This window comes from Mustela nivalis (assembly GCF_964662115.1).
Source record: "Mustela nivalis genome assembly, chromosome: 17".
Taxonomy (NCBI): Eukaryota; Metazoa; Chordata; class Mammalia; order Carnivora; family Mustelidae; genus Mustela; species Mustela nivalis.
The window spans coordinates 53311239-53338823 of NC_139036.1; the positions used below are offsets into that span (position 1 = coordinate 53311239).

The 27585-nt window shown below is 39.6% G+C and overlaps 1 long non-coding RNA gene across 4 annotated transcripts in view; it reads right to left on the reverse strand.

Moving 5' to 3' along the window:
- The window catches only part of LOC309852250, a 106527-nt gene extending 102159 nt beyond the window's left edge, over window positions 1-4368 (reverse strand). For 3 of the 4 annotated variants that reach the window (XR_014305134.1, XR_014305135.1, XR_014305136.1), the window contains exons 1-3: window positions 4167-4330; window positions 3993-4081; window positions 390-444 (exon numbers count right to left, since the gene is read on the reverse strand). This is a non-coding gene — a long non-coding RNA (uncharacterized lncRNA). Of the gene's footprint in view, window positions 1-389; window positions 445-3992; window positions 4082-4166 lie in introns of all 4 variants that reach the window. The other variant, XR_014305133.1, reaches the window with a different exon arrangement.
- Window positions 4369-27585: the final 23217 nt, after the last annotated feature.

A 27585-nucleotide genomic window follows, 5' to 3' on the forward strand; every position in this document is an offset into this window, starting at 1 on the left:
TTGCTATTAGGTTTTATTTTCTGACTTTGAAGTTGCCTGGGCTCATCTCTGAAACTCCTCCAGATCTCCTTTACCCCTATTCAGTTTATGAGCCCAGAAAAGAACAAAAGCACAACCAACCCAATACAGTAAAAGTCTAACTCGTACACTACCCAAGGCTGGGTTTATGACTTCTCCTTGCTCTGCTGCCAAGAAGCTCTCCTAAGCTTCATGAAGACACACACAGAGTTATATTAATACATTCACAGAACACACACATGCACGCACACACACATCTTGTTTTTTTCCACATTGAAGCTTTCTTGGGTGAGAACCATACTTGACTAATTATGCTCCAAGCCCCAACCCCCACAACAAAAATTTTCCAAAGAAAACAGTTGAAATCTCACCGTGGCCGGTGTCTGGAAGAAGCTGTCTTGAGAATCATGGAATAAGCAGCTCCCTCTGTGGGGGGGAAAGAAAGTGATTATGTCGCATGCAAGGCCTTTAAATGGAGGGAGAATTAACTCAGCTTATAATAAATCACTGTTGACATCCTCACTAAAGACTTCTTGCTCTCCCAAGCCAGGGGGAATTTTTAGCTGGCCAAGAAGGAAACTGTACAAACGCTGGCTATTATTTGAATGTGCAACCTTCGTATGGGAGATTCTGAAGGATTTTCCCTATACGGTCTGAACAAACCCCCACAGAGAATAGCTCCCCTACTAAAACAAACAAAGATTGATTAATAACTTATTATCATATTTTACAATTGAGACTTTGGAAAATGTGTAACAGCAGGAGGCCTGTCTTCACCTCACTTGTTCTTAACTTCTATATTGGTCTTTTGCTAAGAAAAAAAAAAAAAAAAGTCACAGTAAAAAGACTGAGGACAGCAGCAATCCTTCCTTTCATGGTTTGAAGAAGAAAGGTATTTTCTTTTTCCTTTGTAATTTTCAAGTAAGAATAACTGATCTACCAACTCCAATGACAGTTTATAGGTGGTAGAGCATGGAAGTTGCTGTCATGTCATGCTCCCTGCAAAGTCCCTGAGGAAATGAAGGCAATGTCTGTGCTAATCCTTCCAGGAAAAGGAACTCCAGTCTGAGAGGTGAAGTGACTTAAGGACATCTGGGTAGAAGAAGGTAGAGGCAGGACCTTTGCTAAGCGCTGGTGTGGAGCCTGTTTTCGATCACGTAGAAATGCTTCATAAAGAGGATGCATTCCTCAGTTGATAGAATCAAATTCATATTAATATTTATCGAAACATTTAAAAAAATCTTCAAAGTGTTACTAAGCTTCCCCCAGAGTATTTTTTTTTCTCCCAAGTATATTATTACCAATGTTTGTACTAGCCATACTAAGTGATTCAGTGAAAAGTGGATCCACAAAGATTAAATTCTCTATTCCTCTAAGAGCTTTAGCCCATCTCTGGATGAAACCAGCACATTTCAGTGTTTTTTGCTTTTTGGAGGGGAAGGTTGATTCAAAATTATATATAAATTAAATGCATATAAACAAGATTTGAATGATACTTCACAACGAGTAAAATTGACTTCAATTACTAGGTTACTCCAGAGAAGTACCTTCTTGCATGCTGGATAACTGTGTCTGCCCTTCCGGATATATTCTCCATGTGGTCCCACCCCACATAGTGTCTTGAGAGGCAGACCAATAAGTATCACAACAACAATCCCTTGTTCTTTGACTTCCATTTGGGTTCAACCAGTGGGGGGCCCTGGAAAGTGACTGGAAGGAAGGAAGAAGATGAGGTGAAAGTATTTATCTTCTTGGTTCCCTCTTTGCCAGGGAGGCTTAGTCACTACTTACATGCCAAGAACCTCTCTAGAACACTCTTCTCTCTTGGTTCCAGGCAGGTCTCCTTACTCTTGGCCCCATCTTGCTCCACAGAACTGCACTTTTCCCTGAAGCTTTCTCTAAACCTTCCCACATCAGTGTAATCAGCTCTGTTGCAAAACTTCCCTCAGATCACCCGGACTGGGTGAGATTCAGCCAGAGCCCTGCCAGGAAGAGGCAGGTACACTCAGACAAGGTTTTCATCTTCTTGATGGACCTCAAAACTATGCATCCAAGACTAAACACATATCTGAGATGTTGACAGAATCAGATAGGATTTACTTGTTCTAAGTACAAGCGCCATATTGATATCCTTATTCAAATGATAAAGAAACAAGCAAGCAAGGTGATCCTGTTCAATAGATTTATTGTTTTTTGGGTGGACTGGATCAATTCGAAATTAAGTGCAAATTAAATGTAGAGGAACAAGATTTGAATGATGCTTTCAAATTACTAAATTTTACTTCCATTAACAGAGTACTCTGGAGAATAATAATAATTAAAAAAAAAAAAGAATGATTAGAGATCAGCCTGTATTAACTGAGTAAATTTGCCTATTTTCGCTTAATGTGATATTAAACTGAATTAATTATCATCCCATTTTGGATATATTGAGTTACATGATCTTATATTAATTTTTACTGACAGTCCTTTGGATAAATTAAATTATATATAATTTATTAATTATATTAATTATTAATTGTATGATTAAATTAAATTATATATACACAGACCCTACTGTTCACTTACTTAATAATATAATAATTTCTACTATACAACTTATCAGTGTCAATAATGTATATCGTTCAAATTCTGATTTTATGGTCCCAATAAACAAGCAAGCAAACAGATTAATAAGTACATTTTAAAAAGATAGACTGATGTTACATAATGTATATATTATACATGTAGAACATATAACTGGAAATATATTATATTGGTTATAGCAGTTAAATGCAAGATTTATGTGGCTCATTGAGTGCTAATTATTATTTTCTCTTGCAACACACTGTGGCATTTCAGTGAACTATTTTGACATCAAGGCATTCCTAAGTATAGGCAGTAGGCTCCTATTAATATAGTAGCATATTTTTAGCATAGGCTTTAGCTTTTTAAAACCACACAGCTCAAACTGTCTCTCACAGAAAAAAAAAAAAATACCATACTCGAGTATAATCCCATCTGCGTGTCTACCTGAGTCCTTTAGCTTATGAAACGAGTACTCGACTTATATAAAGATAAATATATATTTAATTTCAGCAAGATACTCCACAGTAAGTGAAACCTCATAAAACAGGAAAAAAAATTTTGTCTGTTGGATTTACCTTCTTGCCTCTTCAAAAGGGTCTCAGAAGCCCTGGCATAGCACAAAAGTGACATACAGAGTATTTGAAGAAAAGACGCAAGTGTCGAAGATTCCAGAACACTCGTGACCAAATGTGCTGTGGCTAGGAGGTCACGACAGTGGGCTCTCCAACGGGATCTGTTTCGTTGACATTTCTGTGTGGTGTGCGCGCGCGCGCGTGTGGAGTTGTGTGTGTGTGTGTGTGTGTGTGTGTGTGTTTCTACTCAGATAGCCAGGGTAACAAGTCAGACAAGTTCTCCCACAAACAAACTCAACACTGTTAATCCATCACTCTTTGCACTTTGAGAATTCACTTCCTCCTGAAAACCACTTATGAAATGAACCATTTTTCCTCTTTAGATTAGAGAACTGGAACAGAGGGAATCAGCACACTCGTGGTTACATATTGACGTCTGGAGACAATGGAATTAAAAGCCGATAGATAATCATTCAGTTCTGCTGAGCGCAGATAACAGTGAGACACAAGCCCTTAATCACCAGCACTCACTTGTTTGGCTTTCGCTTTCTACTTTGTATAATAAAGTCGACGGTGGCACCCTGTACACTTCACAAAAGCCAGAGGCTGAGTCCGTGGCCATCTCGATCCTAAGCAAATCCAAAAAGTAGAGAGCCAAGAAGACCCTGCACCATGAATGCCATGCACATTTCTGGAGCCGCTGTGTCCCTCCCTCCAATGTTACTTACTTTCCCATTGCACCAGCTTTTCTCCAAGTGTGTGATGGATGTTCCTCGATAAGGAACCTTCTGTAGAAATATCTACACAAAATAAAATACAAAACAACATACTCACAGGTTTTGCTGATCTCCACATTGCTCCAAATTGCAAATCTCCAGATTGCTCCAAACCTCCAGAGCCTTCTCAGAGGCTGTTGCTTGGCTCTAGATTTGGGGGAGGATATCATGAGCTGCTAGTTCAGAATTCACAGTTCAACCCCCCCCCCCCGCCCTTACCCTGATCGCTCACCTCTTTAGTAAACACCAGGAGTCAGTTATATCAAGCTCATTCCCTGATCTCGCACAGTGTGGAAGGAAATAGAGGAGAGTGGTGGGCACAACCATGAGGATGAAGCCGACGTACACTACCAATGAGTAACAGCTGATACCCTGACGAGCGTACGGTGAGAGCACGACAGGAAACAGCAGTCACACTCACGATACCTGATGGGCTGGAAACATTTGGGGGTAGAAGCAAAGAATTCTACACAGTACAGTTTCGAGGAATTGGCTAGGCTCACAAACACAAACTAATTTCTGCTCTTCAGGGATGACTTTTGTTCATCCTCACAAGGGTAAAGCAGCAAATATTTGAAACTGCAAGTTGGCTGAGATGTGAAAAAACCAACCTACTCTACCTTGTCCTCATTTTACAGAGAAGGAAATTAGAATTCTCGGAAACTGGTAACTGGTTAGAATGCAGCCAGCTGTTTTTTGTTTGTTTGTTTTGTTTTGCTTTGTTTTATTTTAAAAAAAGGGGGGTGGATAGAACCCAACTCACTCATTTGTAACCAAAAGCTATTGTCCAGCCATATCTGATATATTAAATATTAACAAGTGAGACTGATAAGTGAATAATGAGCTTGGTCACTCTTTTTACTTGAGGTGAAAGTAAAAATCTGGTGCTGAGTATATTCATTATTTACTATAAATCAAGACTTCATTGTTGGATGCTATTTTTGATCATTCAACAATATAGAAAGTGCTAGAGGACACTTTGAGAGGCTTCCCAGATCCCATTTCAATGAACCTGTTGCCCCAGAATCTGGGGATGCTCTGGCCAATAGCCTTGGGGGCTCAGCCATGCCCTCAGCAGCCATATTGGATCCTGACACAAAATGCAAAATGTGTGCCCCTAGAATCACGTATCAAAATATCCACCCCCATGTTTTTTGTTTTTTTTTTTTAAAGATTTTATTTATTTATTTGACAGAGAGAGATCACAAGCAGGCAGAGAGGCAGGCAGAGAGAGAGGAGGAAGCAGGCTCCCTGCTGAGCAGAGAGCCTGATGCAGGGCTCAATCCCAGGACCCTGAGATCATGACCTGAGCCGAAGGCAGTGGCTTAGCCCACTGAGCCACCCAGGCGCCCCCACCCCCATGTTTTGAACCAAGTGCAAAATTTAACAGAAGCCCATCGGTGGAAAAAGACAAGGCAAAAACGAAAACAAAACATGACTATAAACAGAACCTTGCTCTGCCCAATCTATTTGCGCCCCAGTGTTAATTGTCAAAAACCTGCCCAGTGAAGACTTCATACCGGTGAAGGCCTGAGAACCACCATCTGATTGGAAACGACTATTTCCATCACAGGGCCATCAAGCAAACAACAGCTTGGCTTTGTTTAAATTCTGATATTTTGCACACCATGCATTTTTTTTTTTTACATGAAATTTGACTTTTAAAAATATTGCCTTAAGGGGTGCTTGGGTGGCTCAGTGGGTTAAAGCCTCTGCCTTCGGCTCAGGTCATGATCCCAGGATCCCATGATCTCAGGATCAAGCCCCGCATCAGGTTCTCTGTTCAGTGGGGAGCCTGCTTGCCCCTCTCTCTCTGCCTGACTCTCTGCCTACTTCTGATCTCTGCCTGTCAAATAAATAAATAAAATCTTTTAAAAAAATATTGCCTTAAAACATCAGTTATCTTGATCCCTGAGTTTTGGATGCCCCTTCAGTTCTGCACGGAGGACATTGCTTTACCTACCCGAAACTGAACCTTTGGAAATTGCCTCCATTGTGAAGAACTGCCTCACCAAGGTCCTGCCCTTCTCAAGGGACCCACTCCCAGTGGCGGATCAACGTGGAAGGAGGCTGGCCATTCAAGCCCAATGGGAGCCGGCTCTGAAGGGTCATTCCAGGTCCAGGGCTCCCCGCAAAGTTAGCCAGAGCTGATTTAGGGACTGAGTTGTCCCTGGATTTCTCCTTCTGCCCACCCCTGCTTTGTTCCCTGCCATCCCCAGGCGTGGACCTCCAGGGCTCTTCATAAAGACATGCTTCACACCAGCCTCCATCTTCGAGGATGATTCTCAGAGAACACTATCTATAAGAATTATCAACCTGGATTAGCTAATAATCTGAGCACATCCCAGGTTCCATGCGCCTTTATAGGCGTTTTTATTTTATCCTCACAATAGACCAGTAAAGTACAACATGGAGACTTTGTTGAAGGTATTAACATCAATTATACACAATGAAAATTTTTTCCCTCAACAGATAAAGTAACAAGAAAAAGTCCACATGAAACCAATGTGCCTTATCGTGACACCACACAAGTCAATGTTTTTCTTTTCCTCACCGGCCTGAGTAGCACAAAGATGCTTAACCTCGTGAAAGCTCCTATGTGTCGTTCAGACCACACTCTTTAAGAAAAGTAGAGAAGGATTTAATACATATTAAGGTTTCAGTTCAAAATGTTTCAAAATCGACTTAAAATTCACCAAGTGATATGCTTCGGCTACTTAGAAAGTTTACAATTTTCATTTTATTCTCTGAAGATATTGCGGAAAAAAATTTTTTTTTTCATTTAGTAAACATTAGTAATAGTGTTTCAAAATTTCAGTGTGTCCTAACCTCAACATTTCTACTTATTCAGACATGGAATACCATTAGAGACTGTAATAGTGTACAGATACCAGTGATCATCCCAATACATAAAAACGCTAAAATACTTGTCAACTCTAATAAAAATAGTCTCACTCAGATCAGGATATTCGCTGTGCATGGTCCAGCGTGGGGCCCCACAAATTCATGGGAGCTCTTTAGAAATGCAAATCACCTATTAGAAATTGCTTCAGTGAGTACGGTTCTCTTTTTAAAATCCTTTTTGGTCTGGATCATTTGTGAAATCACACTTCTGAACTCACCATGATATGTCTTTTCTTTCTACAGTTATGGCCCCCATATTTCTGAGCATACTCTATTTTATATTCAGGTCTTTTAGTGTTCTGGTTCATAGGAAATGGTGTTATTTATTTATTATAAGATCTCACATTTGTTTTATCCATCACAAGCTAATGTTTGTATGAATTAGGCCCTAGAGATGTAATAGCATCTTTAAAAAGCTGCCCCAAAGACAGAAAGCTGAGAACCAAAAGTGGAATAAGAACCAAGGTGCACAGTCTGATTTTCCAAGTTCATATATCTTGCATATAACGATATGAACATCTTAGAATCCACAGTCTACTTCTAATTTTCATTTTACTTATCTATTTTTTTTTTTAAATAGCTGTTAGGTGCAGGAGAATGTGCAAACCACAGCAGTGACTGGGTAGGGATGTCTCTTGTCTGTGCCAGGAGTAAAAGCTGACTCGGTCAAGCTATTACTCTGTGTTTACCTGCTCTGAATTTTACATCTCTCAACCTTTTTTCAAAACAACAATTATATTTAAAATCTACAGCATTTCATTGGTTGATTTTTTTTTTTTAAGATTTTATTTATTTGTCACAGACAGAGAGGGAGAGAGAGCGAGCACAGGCAGACAGAATGGCAGGCAGAGGCAGAGGGAGAAGCAAGCTCCCCGCCGAGCAAGGAGCCCGATGTGGGACTTGATCCCAGGACGCTGGGATCATGACCTGAGCCGAAGGCAGCTGCTTAACCAACTGAGCCACCCAGGCGTCCCCACTGGTTGATTTTTGAACTCTAACTGTCCCCTAAATATAATACTCTTCAGCAAAATATTCTGAATAGGTAGCCAGGACTTACATATATCCTAGTCAAGCATTAGAAAGACATAGGTACAACTCAATTTTGTGAACTGAGAAAGTTAGCAACTTGCAAGCACCTGGTTTACCAGGGAGCCTAGCATGATGTCAAAGAAAATCCATGTAAACAAGCCATTTACAGAGGTTTTGTTGTTGTTGTTGTTGTTTTTGCTTTCATTTTATTTTGTTTTACTGCACCTTGTAGAGGAAGAAGCCCAAAGGCCTCAAAGACCAGTCCTTGCCTGTGGTCTTAGAGCATTCAATATTAACTAAAAGACTTTCATCCAAAATGTAGAGGTTAAATTATTAGAGTGGCAAAAACTTTATAAAATGGTAAGCTAAACGTTCATTTTATTAAAGTAGTAGGGCTTTATATAAGCACGACATTTTAGGTTATGGCCTTCTAGTGTATTATTAGAGGCTACGGGGGGGGTGTGTTCAATAGAAATAAATTCAGTGGAGATATTTAAGAGAAGAAATTCACCTTTACTCTTACAACCGCAACATACTTCGGCTGTACCCAACTGATGTCAGTTGGTACAAAACAATATTCTGTATTGGAAACCAACCATCATTACCATAAGAGCATCATAAAAAAATGCTTTACTTGACACCTTCACCAACAGCTGGCCATCTGTTCTGTTTTCCATACCATTTTGACCATTGTTCATGTTTCAAAGACTCTCATGTTCAGTGACTTCTCAGAAGTTTAACAAGTAGCTCACTTAAAGTAACATCAGAGTCTCTATGAAGCTAATGGGTCTATGACATAGTTGCCACTGAGTTCCCAGATTGTCCATACCAAAATACAGCTTATGATGTGTGTGCCCCTGCCCAAACGTGTTTCATATGCCAGAGGACGTTGAAATGATGTCCTGTTGGCACAGGCTCTGTTTACCACATTGCCTTGACTTCATGAGTTGGGGCACATTCTATTTGGGTTGTGCAAGCCAAGGTCATCATTGCATAAAAGCAGGAGCCCACAAATTGCTGTTTCTTAGGTGACCTGATAGTCTCTGTTCACAACGAAGGCTGAGTGAGAGTTATCCTGGGTCTCTTTGGGACGTGGCAAAGCCAACTTACTCAGAGTTCCTTGGCTGAATCCAGGAAAAAAAAGTCAGCTAAGATGAGTCACTATTGAGCAAAAACCTTGTCTGCAACTCTCTTTAGAGGTTACGTGCTCTTCTAAAATTACATATTTGGATTGATATATTAATGTCGCTGTATTGTAGTTGCCTAGAGACAACTTGGAAGCCACTGAGTTAGATGATGGGGTTCTCTGTCACTGACTGTATCATCTTAGGCACTCTACTTGACTTATGCCTTTCACAAACAGAAACAGAGTTGCCCCTTCTCACCTGTGACAGAAGAAACATTTTATCTGTTGGCTTCCTCATCCCCTAGAAGGGTCCATTCTTCACTTGGCAACGTCCTCTCATGAAGTTTAATATGTATGTGAGTCATTGGGATTGAATATTGTCACTTTGAGGAGACTAAAGAGACAAAGTGTCAGGAAAGGGGAGACAAGAAGAAAAATGTCAAGACAAGCATTGTGAACTATTTTGTGTTTTTCTTTATTCATTCTTTCAACAACTTTAACAGCTATCACATAAGATGTTTGGAGTGAAACTCTAGGAAAAATGAAGATATAGAAGGTGAACTTCTATTCTCAAGGAGATGCCATATATAACATAAAACAATAAGATGTTACTAACAAAGTGGGTGTGTGGTCTGAGAAAGAGGTGCTGCCAAAGGATCAGGAGGGACTCTTCAGAAGAGATTCCATGGTCTGTTCCCCCAAACAGCATAACTCTTGAATATTTGGAGATAAGAAGGGTGGGGTGTGTGCTTCGTAAGCCAAGGCACAGAGGTGGGGAATTGGTAAGCTAAGACCTAAATGAACATTTGGCTCAGGAAAGACTCTGAGGGCAACAGACAGAACGTGGAGGGAAATATTTCCACAGCTAAGTTAAAGATGGTGGCTACAGTGACAGCATGAGACAGGAAAAGCAACCCGTGGGTGTGAGGAAGAATGTGAAGGAGGAACAACAGATGCCGCATGGACTGGAACGATGAGGGGGAGGCGTCACCAACAGAGATGGAGCTCCTGAACCTGGCTGTGTGGGGGGAGTGGGGGGCCTCTGAGAATAGGAAGTGTAACACCAGGGAAAGAAACGGATGGAAACTAAAGACAGAAGAGAAACAAGTGCCCTCTAACTTTTTGTATTATATATTTTTTTAAAGATTTTATTTATTTATTTGACAGAGAGAGATCACAAGTAGGCAGAGAGGCAGGCAGAGAGAGAGAGGAGGAAGCAGGCTCCCCGCTGAGCAGAGAGCCCGATGCGGGACTCGATCCAAGGACCCTGAGATCATGACCTGAGCTGAAAGCAGCGGCTTAACCCACTGAGCCACCCAGGCGCCCCTTTTTGTATTATATTTAAATGTGATTACTCTCCGGTGGCAATGGACTATCCAGGTCAAGAGGGCCATCAGCTACCTGTCGTTGAGGGACATAATTTGTTATTTTTTATAAACATATATTTTTATCCCCAGGGGTACGGGTCTGTGAATCACCAGGTTTACACACTTCACAGCACTCACCAAAGCACATACCCTCCCCAGTGTCCATAACCCCACCCCCTTCACCCAACCCCCCTCCCCCCAGCAACCCTCAGTTTGTTTTGTAAGATTAAGAGTCACTTATGGTTTGTCTCCCTCCCAATCCCATCTTGTTTCATTGATTCTTCTCCTACCCACTTAAGCCTCCATGTTGCATCACCACTAATAAATGGCCTTTTATGGTCGATGAGGATGAGCAAGAAAAGTGGGCAATATATGTTCTCATTTGAAGCACAGTGTTACTTCATTGTTTATAAATTAATTCCTTCTTGCAAAAATACCATCCTGGTGTTCTTAGGTATTATCCCTCCTGTTCTACTTTCCATCATATTGAAACAGTCCATCATATTGAGACAGTCTCCAATCTGCTCTCCGTGCTGCAAGTTCACTGAAAAGGAATTAGGGCCTCAAAGCCTATAGGCCCTACAAGAGTTGGCCACCACAGGGACCCAGTGTCCTAAACTCCTATTACTCTAATCCTCACTTGTTCTGCTACTACTGACGCTGGGTCCTCCTTGGTGCTCTTCAAACACATTAGCATGTTTCTACCTCAGGACCTTTGCACATACTTTCATTCTATCTTCAATGCTTCTCTCCTGATTATCCACATGAACTTGTTCATTTTATGTAGGTCCCTGCCAGATGCAACCTTCTCAAGAGATCATTTCTGAGTACCCTACCTCAACTAGCACCCTACTCCCCATCACCCCCTGTCCATTTATCCCATTTCACTTATCAAGAACACTGGCATGTCATTATATAATTATTTTGTTGTTGTTGTTCACACTACCCAAGTGGAAGCAAGAACAACCTTTGTTTTTCTGACTGTGGCATCCCCAAAGTCTAGAATGCAACATGTAGCACACAGTAGGTGCTTGATAAATACATGGTAATAATGAATTAATTTAATACATCCACATACTATGACTGATCTCTCGAAAATGATTCCTTATGGATTTCAAACAACTTATGAAAAGGATTCATAATTTCCCCTACAGAACACCTATTACATTTCAAGGGTCCCAACAGGTGACACAAGATCCTTAACATGTGCCAACCATTTTTCTCCAGTTTTCTTCTTTCATTTCTACCTTAAATAAATCCTTCAGTTAAGCTCGCTCATTGCTGACCTTATCATGCTCATCACGACCTAGAAGGGTGATTAGCTATCCTACTTTGTCCATGATTGGGGAGTTTTCTGGATCACAGAATGGTCACCTCTGAAACTGAAAATGTTCCGAGCAAACAGGGGTGACGTGGTCACTCTGCTACCCTGGGTGACGTGGTCACCCTGACACCTTACTCTTCCCTTTGGCTGCCAGGTTCCCTGTTCTCTCCTTTACTTGCCAAAGGTCCCTGTTTTTTATGACAACCAACAAAAGCGTCACATCCTTGGCAAAGCTCTAGCAGTCTCTACCACACCCTGTGATGTCTGCTCTACTATACTCAGTAGCAATTCTTGTTTATTATTTTATCAAATATTATTATATATTTTCTTCTTTTTTTTCTGTATCCTTAAGGATTCTTTCATTTAAATTCAATTTAATTAGCATGTACTGTATTATGTTTCAGAGGTAGAATATAGTGATTCATCAACTGCATATGACACCCGGGACTCGTTACATCATGTACCCTCCTTAATGTCCATCACCCAGTTACCCCATCCCACCACATGCCTCCCCCCCAGCAACCCTCGTTTGTTTCCTGGAGTTAAGAGTCTCTTATGGTTTGTTCCCCTCTCTGATTTTATCCTCTTTTATTTTTCCTTCCTTTACCCCATGTTCATCTGTTTTGTTTCTCAAATTCCATATATGAATGAAGTCATATAGTATTTCTCTTTCTCTGACTATTTCGCTTAACATAATACCCTCTAGTTCCATGCATGTTGTTGCAAATGGCAAGATTTCATTCTTTTTGATGGCTGAGTAATATTCTATTGCCCATATATGATATATGGGTGTACACACACACACACACACACACACACCCCACATCTTCTTCATCCATTCCTCTGTTGATGGACATCTGGGCTCTGCCCATAGTCTGGCTACTGTGGACACTACTGCTATAAACATTGGGGTGCATGTGCCCTTTGAATCACTGTGTTTCTATCTTTTGGATAAATAGATAACTGTGTCCGCTTCATTTATACAAATATTGTCTCTGCAATGGAATTTATCTCTAGAGAGCAGGAACTATACTTCATTTTTTATATGTCTTTTCATTTAGCACAGTGCTTGAAATGTAGTATTCAATAATTATTTATTATTGTGGATGGATATATTCTTTTTTTAAAAAAGATTTTATTTATTTATTTGACAGACAGAGATCACAAGTAGGCAGAGAGGAAGGCAGAGAGCAGGAAACAGGCTCCCTCCTTCCTGAGCAGAGAGCCGGATGTGGGGCTCGATCCCAGGACCCTGGGATCATGACCTGAGCCGAAGGCAGAGGCTTTAAGGCTTGAGCTACCCAGGTGTCCCAAATGGATGGATATATTCTATCTTTGGAAGGGTATCTTAAATGCAAACATAATCATCTGGTAGGTTGCTTATGGAAATGGTGAGGTAGATTTTAAAAACCCAGGATATATGATTTTGGCAGATCAAAAAAAAAGATTATTTTGATTTAAAATAACAGAAAAAAAGTACAGATTTGGACTGAGTCATCTCTTGGTAAAGATACCTGGTGATCCTTCCTTTGTTCCATGCTGAATATTACAAATCCGCGAAATGCCCCTATGGATAAAGTTTAAATTGGCATCTGCACTGCCACCACAAAATATGTGGTAAAGAGGGAAAAATCTAATGAAACATCTTGATGACTTATAATACGCCATGTTCTAATATTTGGCAGCATCCTAACGACCAACTGAAGTTTTCACTTTTCATCTAGCTATTTTGGTGCTGTGTAGACACAGGCCAAGAACTGGAACAGTAGGAAAATTGCCACAGTAATGCTGAATTTTACTGGCTTAGCAATGAGGGGAAACTCACATATTTCTTGCCAGAAAAATAACTGGCTTTAGTTGGTGCTATTAGTCTCACGCTTTTTAGGAGCACTTAATTTAAAACAAAATTGTGGGCTTAACTCCTACCCTAATGTTTTGAGACTGCTGTAATAAGCAAATGTTCAAAGTGTTCTTTATCCAACCAAGTGGCTGAGTTTCTTGTTCAAGCTCCATCTATAACAAAAAGATTTTCATTTGGTGAGCGGTGATCCCTGATTTAGCACAAGGAAACACATCAAGATGCATTCAGGCTTACAGTGCAGAAATCTCAGAGCGGTAAGGTTTAACTTGACAAAACAATCACTATGGAAAAATAACTTACAAATCACACTAGCCACCTAAATAGAAGCTCGGTTTCCTAACTGGCTTGTAATGGAAGCCCTGGAACAGTATGAGGGATTGTTAATAGAGGTTTAGAGTTACTATCTTATGTCTGTACCTTAACCATGAATTCTGGCCCGTTGCTGTGAAGCGTGTACCACATCAACATTTGAAGGATGTTGGGATCAACCCCTTCCACACTCGGAGTGTCTTAAAGACAATATTATATTTCACTAAGTATAAACCTTTGACTCTTCAGTAATTATGTTTTAGCTTTAATCTATGTTTCAACTCCATCAGAGACATGGTTTACTTGGATAAGAGTACACTGGGAAAACATGGAAGGGAAAGCACTTCCTAAAAGGACTGAAATACTACTTGCAAGTATTTTTTTTCTGTGAACTGTACCATGATTTCCTTCCTCCAGGTGAAACCTGATCTTTTCACAGGAGTGATACTAGATTGTGTATAATATTCCAGCCTCGATGGTTATTTAATTGTCCTATTAGCACAGCGCTCTTTTTTTTTTTTTAAGATTTTATTTATTTATTTGAAAGAGAGATCACAAGTAGGCAGAGAGGCAGGCGGGGGTAGGGGGGAAGCAAGCTCTCCACTAAGCAGAGAGCCCGATGCAGGGCTCCATCCCAGGACTCTGAGACCTTGACCCGAGCTGAAGGTAGAGGCTCAACCCACTGAGCCACCCAGGTGCCCCAACACAGCACTCTTAATACTCAAATGCTTTACTCATCCACGGTGCATTCGTTCATCATACCGGGTGCCTGCTAAGGGACCACCGGATCCTCCTCATCATGGGGTTGATGATAAAGGAAATTAACACACGTAAAGTAGTACTCACTACCCTTTAATAAAGGCCTACTGTTTTCTAGACAATCTGTTGCATACTCTGAAGTATTATTTCTAACCCTTATGAAAATCTTACAATGTAGGTATTATTTTAACCATTTCACAATGAGGAAAAGTGAGTTTTTGCATATCACTTAACCCTGCTGACCCTCAAACCACTGGTGAGTGGCGGACAGAACCATACTTTCTGGCTATCTAAATCCTCATTCCTTCCATTGTGTGCAGGAAAACTGCGCTCAAAGGAGGTAGATACTGTATGCCCTTAGAACAGGATCTTGTTCTCCATGATATTATGTTGAGACAAGTCAATGGTGGCCTTTATTTTTTACTGTGATAAGAATATTTAAGATCTACCCCTTTAACACATTTTTAAGTTTTCAATACAATATTGCTAAGTATAGGCACAATGTTGCACAGATTTCTAGAGCTAATTCATCTCAGATAACTGAGATTTTATATCTTTTGAACAGGAACTCCTCATTTCTCACTCCCTCCAGGCCCTGGCAACCCCCATTCTAGTCACGGCTTCTATGGAGTTTGGTGTTTTAGAGATCACAGAAGTAGAATCATACAGTCTTTGTCTGTGACTGGTCAATTTCACTTTGTATAATGGCCTCAAAGTTCATTTTAACAAGACCAGAGATGTCCAGCACTATGGAGGCCATCATTAGGCAGAACATACTAAACGAACAGTCCCTTTAAATACACTCCATATCAAGGAAACAGAAGCAAAGCCAAGCCAGGAGATGAATTTTCTGATGAATCTTGTCAACCTAGGGAACCAAGTTGGAATAAAGGGCTCATATGGGGCCTTCTATGGTGTTAGATAGTCTGCTTTGTGAAGCCTGCGGCTCTTGTTTTATCATATACTGTAATTTGGTTTTTAAAAAATGCATAGTCGAGGTTTATATAATTGAATGAGAGCTATTGACTGAAATGATTGGAATGTCTCAGTGGCCATTGGTAAAATCTTACTGATTTCCATTTCCCGCTCTCCAGATAGACAGCGCGCAATTATAGGATAGGAATGAGTCAGTCTCTTTTCTGACTGTACTGTCTCTTCATTTTTACAAGGTCAGCCTAATAAATAACATTCCTACAAGTGAAACTAAGTTGCATGGAATTAATGATAGTGATAAATGTGTTTCCAACAGCTACTGTATCACTTAGACCAAAAATAATTTCAGAAACAAGAGATATATATATTTTTCCAAGTCAGAAGAACAAACAAGGAAACAAAGCTATTGCTTCCCTAGAGAATAGAAAACTAGTGTCAGTATCTAAAGACAGTCTTTTCTCTGAATTACAGATTTGGGAAACTCTCTCTCTCTCTCTCCCAATGAACAATTTCTACCTCCTATTTTGGTGAGGCAGTAAAGAAATATTGGTACATATTTAACATAACATTCTAATACCACTGATAATAGTTGTTTGAAAATGTGAGATTGGAAACCACCTTAAGTGGCAAGGTAGTTAATCACAGATGCTCTAGCCACTCTGTCTTATTTATTTTCTAGCTCCACTAATTATAAACCCCATGAAGGACTTTGGGTAAGATTTTTCACCTTTATTTGCATTCTTTTTTTTTTTTTTCACATGTAAAGTGGTGACAACAGTAACTATTTCATTGGGTTGTTGCAAAGATTAAGTGAGCTCTCGTACATAAAGTACTCAGAACTGGCACATCGTAATCGTAAGGTTATGATATGAAGGACATGAATACACTTAGAAATGTGTCAATTATTCATTTCAAGAGGAAAAGTATCAATGGAGAATATTTAATATTATATTTGCTTTTTTAAAACTTCAGTTCTAAGCCCATGGGGTAAATAAACTTTAAGTCAGGATAAGGAAGCAATGGAAAAAAAGAAGGGAGGGTTAAGAAGGGAGAACTTGAGTGGCTTAGAGAAGTTACATGCCATAACAAATATCTTAAAGTAGGAACAGTGTCTGTGACAAAGAGCATCCTTTGCTTTTTTTTATTGAATTAAAGCCTGCTGCATTCAGCCAATCCAAGCTACACCATACCAGACCTCTGCTTTCTGATGTTCCATCTCTGCTTAAAAAAAAAAAAAAAAAAAAAAAAAAAAGAAAAGAAAAAAAAAATCAGCTGCAAAATACATAGACAATTTACAAGTCTCAAAGATCGTATTTGTCCTGGGGTCTCCCAGTCCCGATGATCCTAATGGAGGACCCCATTGGTGGAACATCATTAATCAGGCAGCCATGGCCAAGGAGGTGGGTGGCTGCTGATAGTTTTGGCCCATTGGAAATGGCTTTGGATGACTGCCAGGTTGTGTGTAAAATTTTGAAATGTTTGAAACAATACAGTCTTTACAATGTTATAAAATACTAGGGTGGTTAGAGTGGGCTGCAGACTGGCTCATGGCCAATAAAACCTCAGAATTCCAGTCAGCTGTAACCTGGAGTTTAATGTTGTCTGAGGTGTTCAAGGTCATCTCTCCCCAATGTCCTGAAGGTCAACCCAGTCTTTATAAAGCTGCCTCATTGAGCTACTGCTCCCCCAATCACCCGAGTTCAAAAAATATTTTAGTCCATTTGCTTCCCCTGCACACCCCCATCCCCTGAACCACAAAAATCACGTTGAGAGTGAATCTTAAAAGTCTTACTTAGAAAAGGTTTTGAAAAAACTGAACTTGCTTTTTGTTTGTGCCCATTTAAATAGAACATGCTCACTGCTGACATGTCAATAAACTTGGAAAATAAAAAAAAGAAATTGCCACTAATTCCATCACTTTTAGGAAACCAGATAGATTGATGGAATATTGCTTTGCTGTCCTGCTTTCAGCCTGCATTTTACATAATCTGTGATCATATTTTACATATCCAGTTGGCCCTGGAACAACACAGATTTGAATTGTGTGGGTCTACTCATCCATGGATTTTTTTCAATAAATACATGCATAGTGCTGTAAATGTATTCTCTTCTTTATGTTTAATGATATTTATTTCTCTAGCTTACTTTATTATAAGACATATATGACACATATAACATACAAGATATGTGTTGACTACTTCTGTTATTCCGGTCAGTAGTAGGTGATCAGTAATTAAGTTTTGGAGGAGTCAATACTTTTGTGTAGACTTTCAACTGTGTGAGCAGTTGGCATCCTTAACCCCTGCACTGTTCAAGGGTCAAATGTAATTAAAAATCACCTTCTCCCAAACTTTATATTTCAAAATTCTATTCTATGTGAATATAAATTATTTAATCACAATAATGGTGGCAGAACAATATTTTATTTTGTATTTAACAATTCTCATATTATCAAGTACTTATTATGCTTTTTCTCTCCAAGACGGTGCTAGGTTAAATAGTGTTATTGTTTACATAGAGCTTTTCTCTATCTAGTATTATTTCCTTAGAGTAAGTTCCCAGAAGTGAAATTAAAGGGTCAAGGGAGACAGATACTTTTAGAGTCTTGGCAAATGTTGCAAAATGGCTTTCCAAACATTGTTTCCCTCAACTGACAGCCCATTAGTAAAGTTTGAGAGGGTATCATTTCATTCCCTCATTGTCAGCAATAGGTAATAGCAAGTATTCTTCTAAAGAACACAAATATGCTAATATTAAAAGTGAAAAATTGTCTTGTTCCAAAAATGTACATAGTGGTAGAACTAGCCAAGCGCTCAGTGTTGTTACACCTACAGAATCACAGAACTACTTCATGGGTGATGTGTTTTCAGTATATTCTCCAAGCAAATGATTCTTTTAAGCAAAAGGGAATTTAATTCTGGGGCGTTGCCATATTAAATAAAACAATGAACACAGAGAATGTGAGATACAATGCTCCAGATAGAGAAGCAAAGACCAACAACACTATGCAGAGGTACCCTACGTAGTGGGGAAAGCAGCTAGCCTGGGGAGACTATTGATAAATGCAGAATATTTGAAAGGAACATTTGAGAAAGTGTCAAAGCAACAAATTAAGAACATTTTACAATTGTAACAGAGGACTTGAATCAAGAAGAGGATGTTCCGTAGTAAAGGTAACAGAGAAGTGAAAGACAGGACATGAAAAAAAGAAACACGAGAAAAATCCAGAGCTGAACCAGAAGAGAGACATTTATTCACTCTTATTTTAAATAGCATGGTTAGCTTCACGGAGAGAACTGATATGACATCTACTGATATGACAAATAACTGTATAGTTAAACTTACCGAGTTGCCATTCTAGTACGTTCTTTGGTCACATCCCCAGTTAATAAATCCCTTTATCCATCGGGGTTAGTGGGAATGCACTTTACTAACACAGTATAGATTTTGCTACTCACAAAAAAAGTAAAACTGATAAACACCTCCTAAGAAATGTTGACACACTTTTGTCTAGATGTCCTACAAATTATGTTCATTTCCCTGGCCATGGTATTCCATGTTTGTCATTATTAGCTCTAAGAGGGAATTTCTTATGCTTATTCTTACTCTTCGCTTTTCTTCTGAAGGGCATATATTCTTTTGTAACACACCATATTAAGTACTGAGCTGAAGTGCTTTTAAGAAATGTTCATGGGATATCCATGTATTTTAATGTTTGTATTTAATCCATGTTCTTCAAATCTAAAGGTCTTCTCTGATTATGCTCAGTTCTACCTTTTTTCCTCATCTAGGCTCTGGGTGACATGTTTTTGTTCCTTTTTTTTCTCTCTCAGGTTCCCATGATGGCCCCATCATCCATGAGTTTTTCTGTCTCTTATTGATAAAAATCAAGTACAACAGCTCCTACTCACGATTCCTCCATTTTAAGCAAAATATAATCTACAAGGCAAATCAAGACTCTATCAGATGTTCTGGTTTCAGCAAAACTAGACATTTTCCAGATGTTGGGCACTTGAAATCTTCCATCTGTAACATAGTGTGTCTTGATTTCAGTTCTGACGTCTGTTCCTTAGCTGAGTACTTAACCTCTCTGTGCCTCAGCCAGCTCATCTCTAAAACACAGATAAAAATCATACTTGCCCCCACAGTGCTGGAGAGAATTAAATGAACAAATAGTGGAGTGTTCAGGACGATGCCTACAGAGGAGCACACAGGCAACATAAGGTATTACACCCATCATTATGAACAACCTCTCGGCTTACCCTCTCTCACTGATAGCGGTGCTCTTTCTCTGCTTTAAATCTCCTTCAAATGTTCTCGATCATACAAGCTTCCTCACCCAAAGGCCTTCTGGAAAGCTGTGCACATCTTAGTGTGCGATGTTTCCCCTTCCTTCTCCAGTGGACTCTTTCAGTTTGGACTACATATACCATTCTATTTTAACCATAAATCCCAACCCACTGAGTCTCCTGAGGCTATATATAATTTTGCGAGCTACAATATCAAGTTTATCAAGTTTATCAAGTTTATTTTATTACCTAAATGCAACTATATAAATAAGAGAAATCTAGTGTAAAATCAGTAGCTAATAAAATCAATACTTAATTCATCAAGTATTCCTTATTGGGTCTTCAACTTCTTGTTTTAAGTGAGCTTAAAATGATATTCTAGTGTGCCCTTATGTTGATAACACAATGTAGGTGGTGTCAGCTCATGCAAATAACTGTTTTCACGTCTTCTGACTTATCGGTAATCGTCTATATCACAGATTTTCTATGCTATTGCTGAAAGGTGCAAACATGCTTCCTTTCACTGAAACCCATTCCTATTCCAACATTTTAATGACTGTCCATGTTTTAAATCTCCTTTTTAAAAAAATTCTACCACAATTAAGCAAAATGGTAGATTGGTGACTGATTGCAATGCAGCTGTGTCAAAAAATAAACAGCGCTTTGAACTCAGTAAGTTTTGCTTTTTCCAAACGTTGCTGTGTACATAAACACACCCCATGTCCCGTATCGTCTCCACACTTCACACACATAAAATTACTCCCAATTAGGTGTTTCTCTATTTGCCTCTTTTTTCTCATCATAATCATCCCCAGAGCTCAACCATCTGCACTCACTGTGCTGTCTGAAATCTTCTGTGCTGCCGAGCCTGTAGTCTTGAAGATTTTACGTTTACAGCAGACTGACTCAGTAAGTACACTTTGGAAACTCTGGTGAACAGCTCAGCCCAATGCTGGTCTTGATGCCTGGCCAACAGGCTCAAACAACAGACATAATAGCTAAATCTGTACTTCCATTCAGTTAGGAGGTTGCCAAGTTAGTTTTCCTGATACTGCACCTACAGTATATTCATCTCCCAATGTCTCAGACTCACTTCATTAACTTTGTGACATCAGGCTCTGATGTTATGAACTCAATTTTGCTAATATAAATGATACAGTACTATACAGAAATTTAAGAGGTTGTAACATTAGAAGTCTCTTCAAGATTCCCATAACAGTTAAAGAACAACGAACCCAAATTCCCAGAACTAATCCTCGCTGGGAAATAATTCCTTATATATAATCTTAAAGCTATGCTCCCTCCGCACAGCCTTCTGCTTCTGATTCCCATTTATGTAGCAAATAGCTTTTAATGATAGAACAGGGAAATATACTGTGGTTTCACACTTTCAGGGATTTTTATGGTCACTTATTCCTAACTAGGAGATAGAGATGCAGAGCAGAAAGATTGCTTTTGTTTTGTTTTTAAACCGGTTTAGTGCACTGTACCCTTCATCAAAAGGATATATGTAAGAAAGGCCACTATTCAAAGATCAACTAGTAGAAGAATGTTTTCTTAATGGCAAGCATCTATTATTCGCAAAGCTTACCGCTGGATGGATTTATAAGCCTAGTGACTCAATTGGTTAGACTGACTAATTTGGAAACTCCAATATACCGCCGCGAATCCCCAACCATGAAGAATCTGGAAAATGGATGCACTATTGTTCACACAGAAGTAAGGAAAATTTGTCCAACACCAATTATGCCTCCTAAAATACAGCCCATGTCAAAAAGCCAAGTAGAAGGAGCTTTTCTTACATGATTCAAATACCTCACTTTCTCTGTCTTCACATTCCCTCCATCTGAGCTGAGCAGATGTCAGGAAGTGTCACGTGTTGGTTCACTTGCGCAGAATGAGAACAACGCCAGGAAGCTACAAGGTCAACCTGCCCGGATGCACCTCCTGGCTTTCCTGTGACTTAATACACGGCTGTGAACAAGTTAGGTAATAGCACTATGTCTTAAAATGCCTCTCCGTAAAATGGGAAAAGCAGCAGCAGAGAGCCGCTGTGAAGATTCAGTGGTATGCAGTGCGTGAAGCCATTACAACTCTTCCTGCTTAGTAAATGTAGACAGATGATAGATGATGGATAGACAGATATAAAGTTGTGATTAAGATATCCTTCCAGCTGAAAATATACAGAATCAAAGCAATGGAGAAATAATCGTCTGGAAACCTCTCTCATGTTAATACTGATCCTAACTTAAATTGATTTCTCCCATACCCCATCTTCAAAATCCAAAGCCTCTCTCCACCCTTGAGAACGTAGGTGTGATGCAGGCTTCGTTGCCACCCTGAGCATCGGTACATGGACCAAGTAGGGAAGTACGTGGTACTAATTATTGCTGATCTTGGCCTGGGTCTTCACATGACCCTGTATTCTTAGAAAAGTCACAAACCCTTCATTTGTGATATGTCTTCTTTTAAATCTGCCTTTAGTATCTCACCAGATCTTTTCCAGTGTAGTCCCAGCCCAAATGCCCCCTCTTCCGCGAAGGCAAAGGGTTTCAGGTTTTCCATCATGCTTAACTGAAGCGTTTAAAGGAATCCTTCCGACACGATTCATGGCTTTTGTGGGCACATCCGTTGCAGCCTGTGGAGTAAGTCACCAAAGAGTCGGGTCTGCCTATGTCCTTCACAGGAGCTGATCACAGAGACCGTAGGGGAAATCTGTAGATTCTGAAAAACTGTAGAATCTGTTGATTGTCCAGGCATTGAGTTAAACCATAACCAGGAAAATAGCATACCGAAACGATATAGAAGGATGGCTAAGATGGAAACCTAGATTGCTGGTCGCTGTTTCAATGGAGTAAGCATTTCTCTTTCACTAAGGGTGTTGGATTCCTCCATTTGGATACACACATGTGGCCATCAGTATCGATTTCCCCCCCCAGGTATTTCCTATGCTATTTTTATTTATTGCTTATTTTATGCTAAGATTCCAACAGCATCAAATGACTAGAAAAAACCTTAACCAAATGATAATTAAAATTTTAATTCTTCTTTTTTTACGGATCATTAATTTTTAAAGGATTACCTTTAATAGAAAAACATAGACGTCCTTTCAAACAAAGGCATACTTAGACATTTGATGGCTACATATTACATTAGCATTTTCTATGTATACTTACTGATATTCATTAATAAGTTTTACTCTCTCCAGGATAGTATGAGGCCTGACTAAGCAGAGTTGAAAAAAATAATAATAAAGAATTGGCCTCAAAGTTCAAAGAAAGTAGAAGTCTATAAAAGGACATATCAACTGAAGACTAGAATTGCTACCGCCTCCTACTGCTATCTCTCCACCAACAAAGACAAAAAACTAAGGGGGGGAAAGAAAGCAAATAGAGTGAAAGAAAATGTTAGTGGAAAATATTTCAGATGAAAGACTTTAGGGAAAAAAGTAAAGTTCTACATTAATGGAAGAATATAAATTATAAAATTGTATTACTTTTATTATCACACACTAAACACACACACACACACACACACACACAACTTAGAATTATTCAAAGAGAAGAAATACAAGGGGAGGGGCCTAAAAATAATAATACTCAAATATAGTAAAATCTTAACCAAAATTAAATTGAGAATGACTTAATTAAAAATTTTCCAACATTATTGCTGAAAATTTTTCTAAAATAGATCACTTTCCTTTGCTGTCTTATTAATGCTTAAAAATGTGTATTGCAAATTATGTAAAATTTTAATTCTTAAAACTACGATAGGGTAAAAAAGATCCAAAGTGTCTTAGAAATACATTTGTGTCTCTCATTATGGCTATTATGAGATCTCTTTTTCTACCATTCCAAATTTCAAGGAAAAATTGTAATAACCATCCATGTTGGCTTCACAAGAGCTCAGGCTGGAATGACACAGGCAAGGTTTGCTCAGAATGCATGTGGTGCATCCCAGAGTGAACATCGCAGAATCTTTTCACAGACAGGTCTCACTTTGCTCCCCCAAATCCATGAGTCATAATTTATTCCTAATGCAGCTAAATGGGGAGAAATAAAACGGGGGGGGGATATATCGGTGGCAGGTATTCTGTTCCTGGCAGGCATCTAATTCTATTTCCTGTTTGAGATATCATTTTATTTCCATTTTCCCTAACTGTAATATGGGAACTTTCCATAATAAACAGTTCTTTAATTTGCCACTTCTTTGATTGGCATTTTTAATTTTTTTTTCAAGGAGTCCATCGGCCATTCCTTCACAAAGTTGCAAAAATAAACGAAAACACTGAACCATATGCCATTGTTGGGCAGAATTTTCTGAATTTGTCTTGAAGCCAAGAGAATTTATTTGACTGTCTGGGGAGTACGGAGGCAAGTCTCTTATTCTCAAAGAGATAACCAAAGTTGCTTGAACAAATGGTTCGTGTTAGCTGGAGAAAGACATTGAATCTAAACCATGTGCCTCTGGACCTTGTGGTTTCAAGTTGAACCACAAGCAGCGAGAAGAACTGTCGGTCTCAAGCCTTGATTTCAGCCACGTTCACGGGGAAGAGAAAACTGTCAGTGCCACCACGGTGTTGTCTTAATACGGAGACCTGAGAGGTCCTTCGGCACAGGCAAGTCGGTGGTGGTGCAAAGAGTAAGAGAGAGGTCCCAGACAGCATCTGGTGGGACATAATGGAGATGCACGACTTTCCCCAATGGGCCTCCGTTCACAGTAAAGGCAGCAAACCAGAGCCTGTCTGAGGAGCAGAAACAACTCAGGGAGGCAAAAGGGACATAAAAGTCTGGCGTCTTCTCACAGCTATCATAAAGCTGAAGAAAAACATCCTAGAAGAATTAGTTTAGAGACCCAAGACGGATAAGGTTACTAGACCAGAAAAACAAGAAAGACAAATCCCTAAGTGGTACCATTTATCAAACTGCAGAAGCGTTGTGGGGATGGTCTGAAGGAATATTAGGAGCTCATTTAGGGCACAAACGTGAGAGACTCATTTAACCACAGACAAGTGGGGCTTCCTCTGTGAACACAGGTACGCCTTAACCAAGCCATTTCCGATTAGGAGTTGAGACTCTGGGAGAAGGAATAAGCTTTGGTTTTAAGTCATCTCGCAACTAGAAAGGATAGTAACGATGTTTTCTGCCTTGTCTGCCCTGTCTTCTGTTCTGGGCTTCGTCACCTCACACAAAGCTTTTTAAGCTGCCAGCAGGTCCATCAGTTTGGGCAAAGGAACAAGGAGCAAAAACAACAAAAATTTAGGTCAACATTTATCACAACTAATGCTAAATCTTCAAGTAGTCGATTAGCATTAGTAGGAACGGTTTTAGTCTCCCGTGAAATGTGCTAAATTTACTATTGTGATATAGAGGAAATTAAAATCAAATATAATTAGAAAACAGACTAGGTGAATTAGGTTTAAAAAAATATAGGGCGCCTGGGGGGGTCCGTGGGTTCAGTGTCTGCTCTGGCTCAGGTCATAGTCTCAGGGTCCTGGGATGGAGTCCCACACTGGGCTCCCTGCTCAGTGGGGAGTCTGCTTCTCTATCTGCCCCTCCCCCTGCTTGTGTGCTCTCACTCTCTCTCTTCAAATAAATACATAAATAAAATCATATATATACAGAGAGTTACATATTATATATATATCATATCATATATATATGTCATTATATATATAGCTATAGAGGAAAATGGACATGTACATGAATATGCATATCACATTTTCATGAATATACATGACTATCTCATATACATACATATTACATATTTATACATGTCATGAATATGCATGAACATCTCATATGCATACTCATGAATATGATATACACATTCATGTGTATCACACACACACACACAAGATGCAAATTAATACAAGGTACACTTCACACTCAGAATCAAGCAACTTTTGGGGAACTCTGCTGTTTTACAGAACAGAAGGGATAAACTGAAATGACTTGTAAACATTTAACTCCAGTTTTCTTTCAAGAACTTCCTTAGACTGAGATAAAGCAGATCCCACTCGACCTCAACAGAAGTACCTGTGAGGTGTGCACAAATCACCTTTCACCTCTGTCGTCTGGTTTCCCAAGAGATGAGCTCACTGAAAAAACAGACCGTCTTGTCAAGAGCACTGAAAAAAGTCCTTTAAGGTGAAAAACAGGAAAGCAATACAGTTTTGAAGTTCTTTTTAGGCACACTGTTTTGAGTAATGGCTCTCACTCTTGTCTTCAAATAGGTATCTTGTCAGCCAGTAGAAATCTAATGAAATATTTTGATAACTGGACCCCAACACAGACAAAATCAAAGTCCAGGGGCCCAGGGATCAGTATAGGTAATTCCTAGGTGAAAAAATTCCTAAAATGACTGCACTGAGTTATGCTGTTAATCTGAATAGAATGTTTATATCAGACTCTATATAACTTTAGGGTTTGCAGGTAAACTTTGACTTCTCACAAACAACTGGACTGTGATGTCACAGTCACAACTGGACTGGACTGTGTGTGCTCTGGTTGATAAAATAAGCTACGCAGGTAGATTGCCTTTCATTTTGTGCACTATAAGAATTAGAACGACTCCTGGTAGTTTTAATTAGCTGAAGAGCAGAAACAGATAAGTTATCATCCCCAACTACATTCCAAAGCACAAGTTAGTTCCAATAAAACAAACTAAAAAAATACATATGCAAGGCTCCCACAGTGTCAATTAGAATAACCCATCTAGGCCCATCTAGACCCATAAACTCAAAACTAAATTGGAGCCCACGTGTCAGTCAGTATTTATTAACTACCTACTATGTGTCAGCCACATGTGGAATTTGTCAGTCTCTATCCTCATGCTACAGAACGCTCTTGGAAATTGCTAACTCATTCCAAGATCTACTATGTTGACTATAAGGTCTGATCACATTCAAATTCTGCAAATACCTACATTACGGGGCCAAGCACTGTCTAAGGCAAAACATCCTCAAACACCATCAGACATTATTCTTTTTTAATTAACCAAAGTGCAGACATCCCGTCGGGCTCCAATGTACTTTGGAACGTTTCGTGAATTTGTCCATGATCAACTTAAAATGCAGGTTGCAACTGCGGTCTCTAATTTTCTTAAGTGTTCTGGTACATCGTTTTTCTGTCTTAACAGTTCTGAGATTAAGATGTGTCTTATCGCTGAGTATGTATTGGGTTTGGGCTTATCCTTCAAAGGTGAGAGGAGCCCTTCATGGGTGTCCCCAACCCTGAAGAAATGGTCATCAAATTCAATGCACGTCTTAAAACGGAAGGCTGTTTGGAGCACAGCGACACAGGCATTTGGCTAATGAGTCCCATACCCCTGTGAATGTATCATCACGTAAAGGAGAGAAAGGGGAAAAAAAGTGGAAAGAACAGCTGTTTCATAGTTCTGCGGACAGAAAGCCCAAAGATCACTACAAAATAACCCAGCCCGTATTATCACTTTCCAGCAGATGGCATCTCACCCTTCTAAGTTAACCATTAAGGAGCCTACAGGAAAGACGTGTCCCCTGTCTACAAAACACATGGAACTCAAAACTCTACTTGTGCGTCGTGAGAGTGAATTTGTCGGCCCGATCACCTGGAACGGGAACTTTGTACAAGCGGCCACAGCAAGTGGTCACCAAGACTGCTCACAAGCATTTTGGTATTTTCGGCAGGACCAGGGCACGGTGCACGTTTGAATGACAGCACTGCCTGTTTCCAGCAGTCTACACTACCTCACTGCGGAGTAAGGTGGG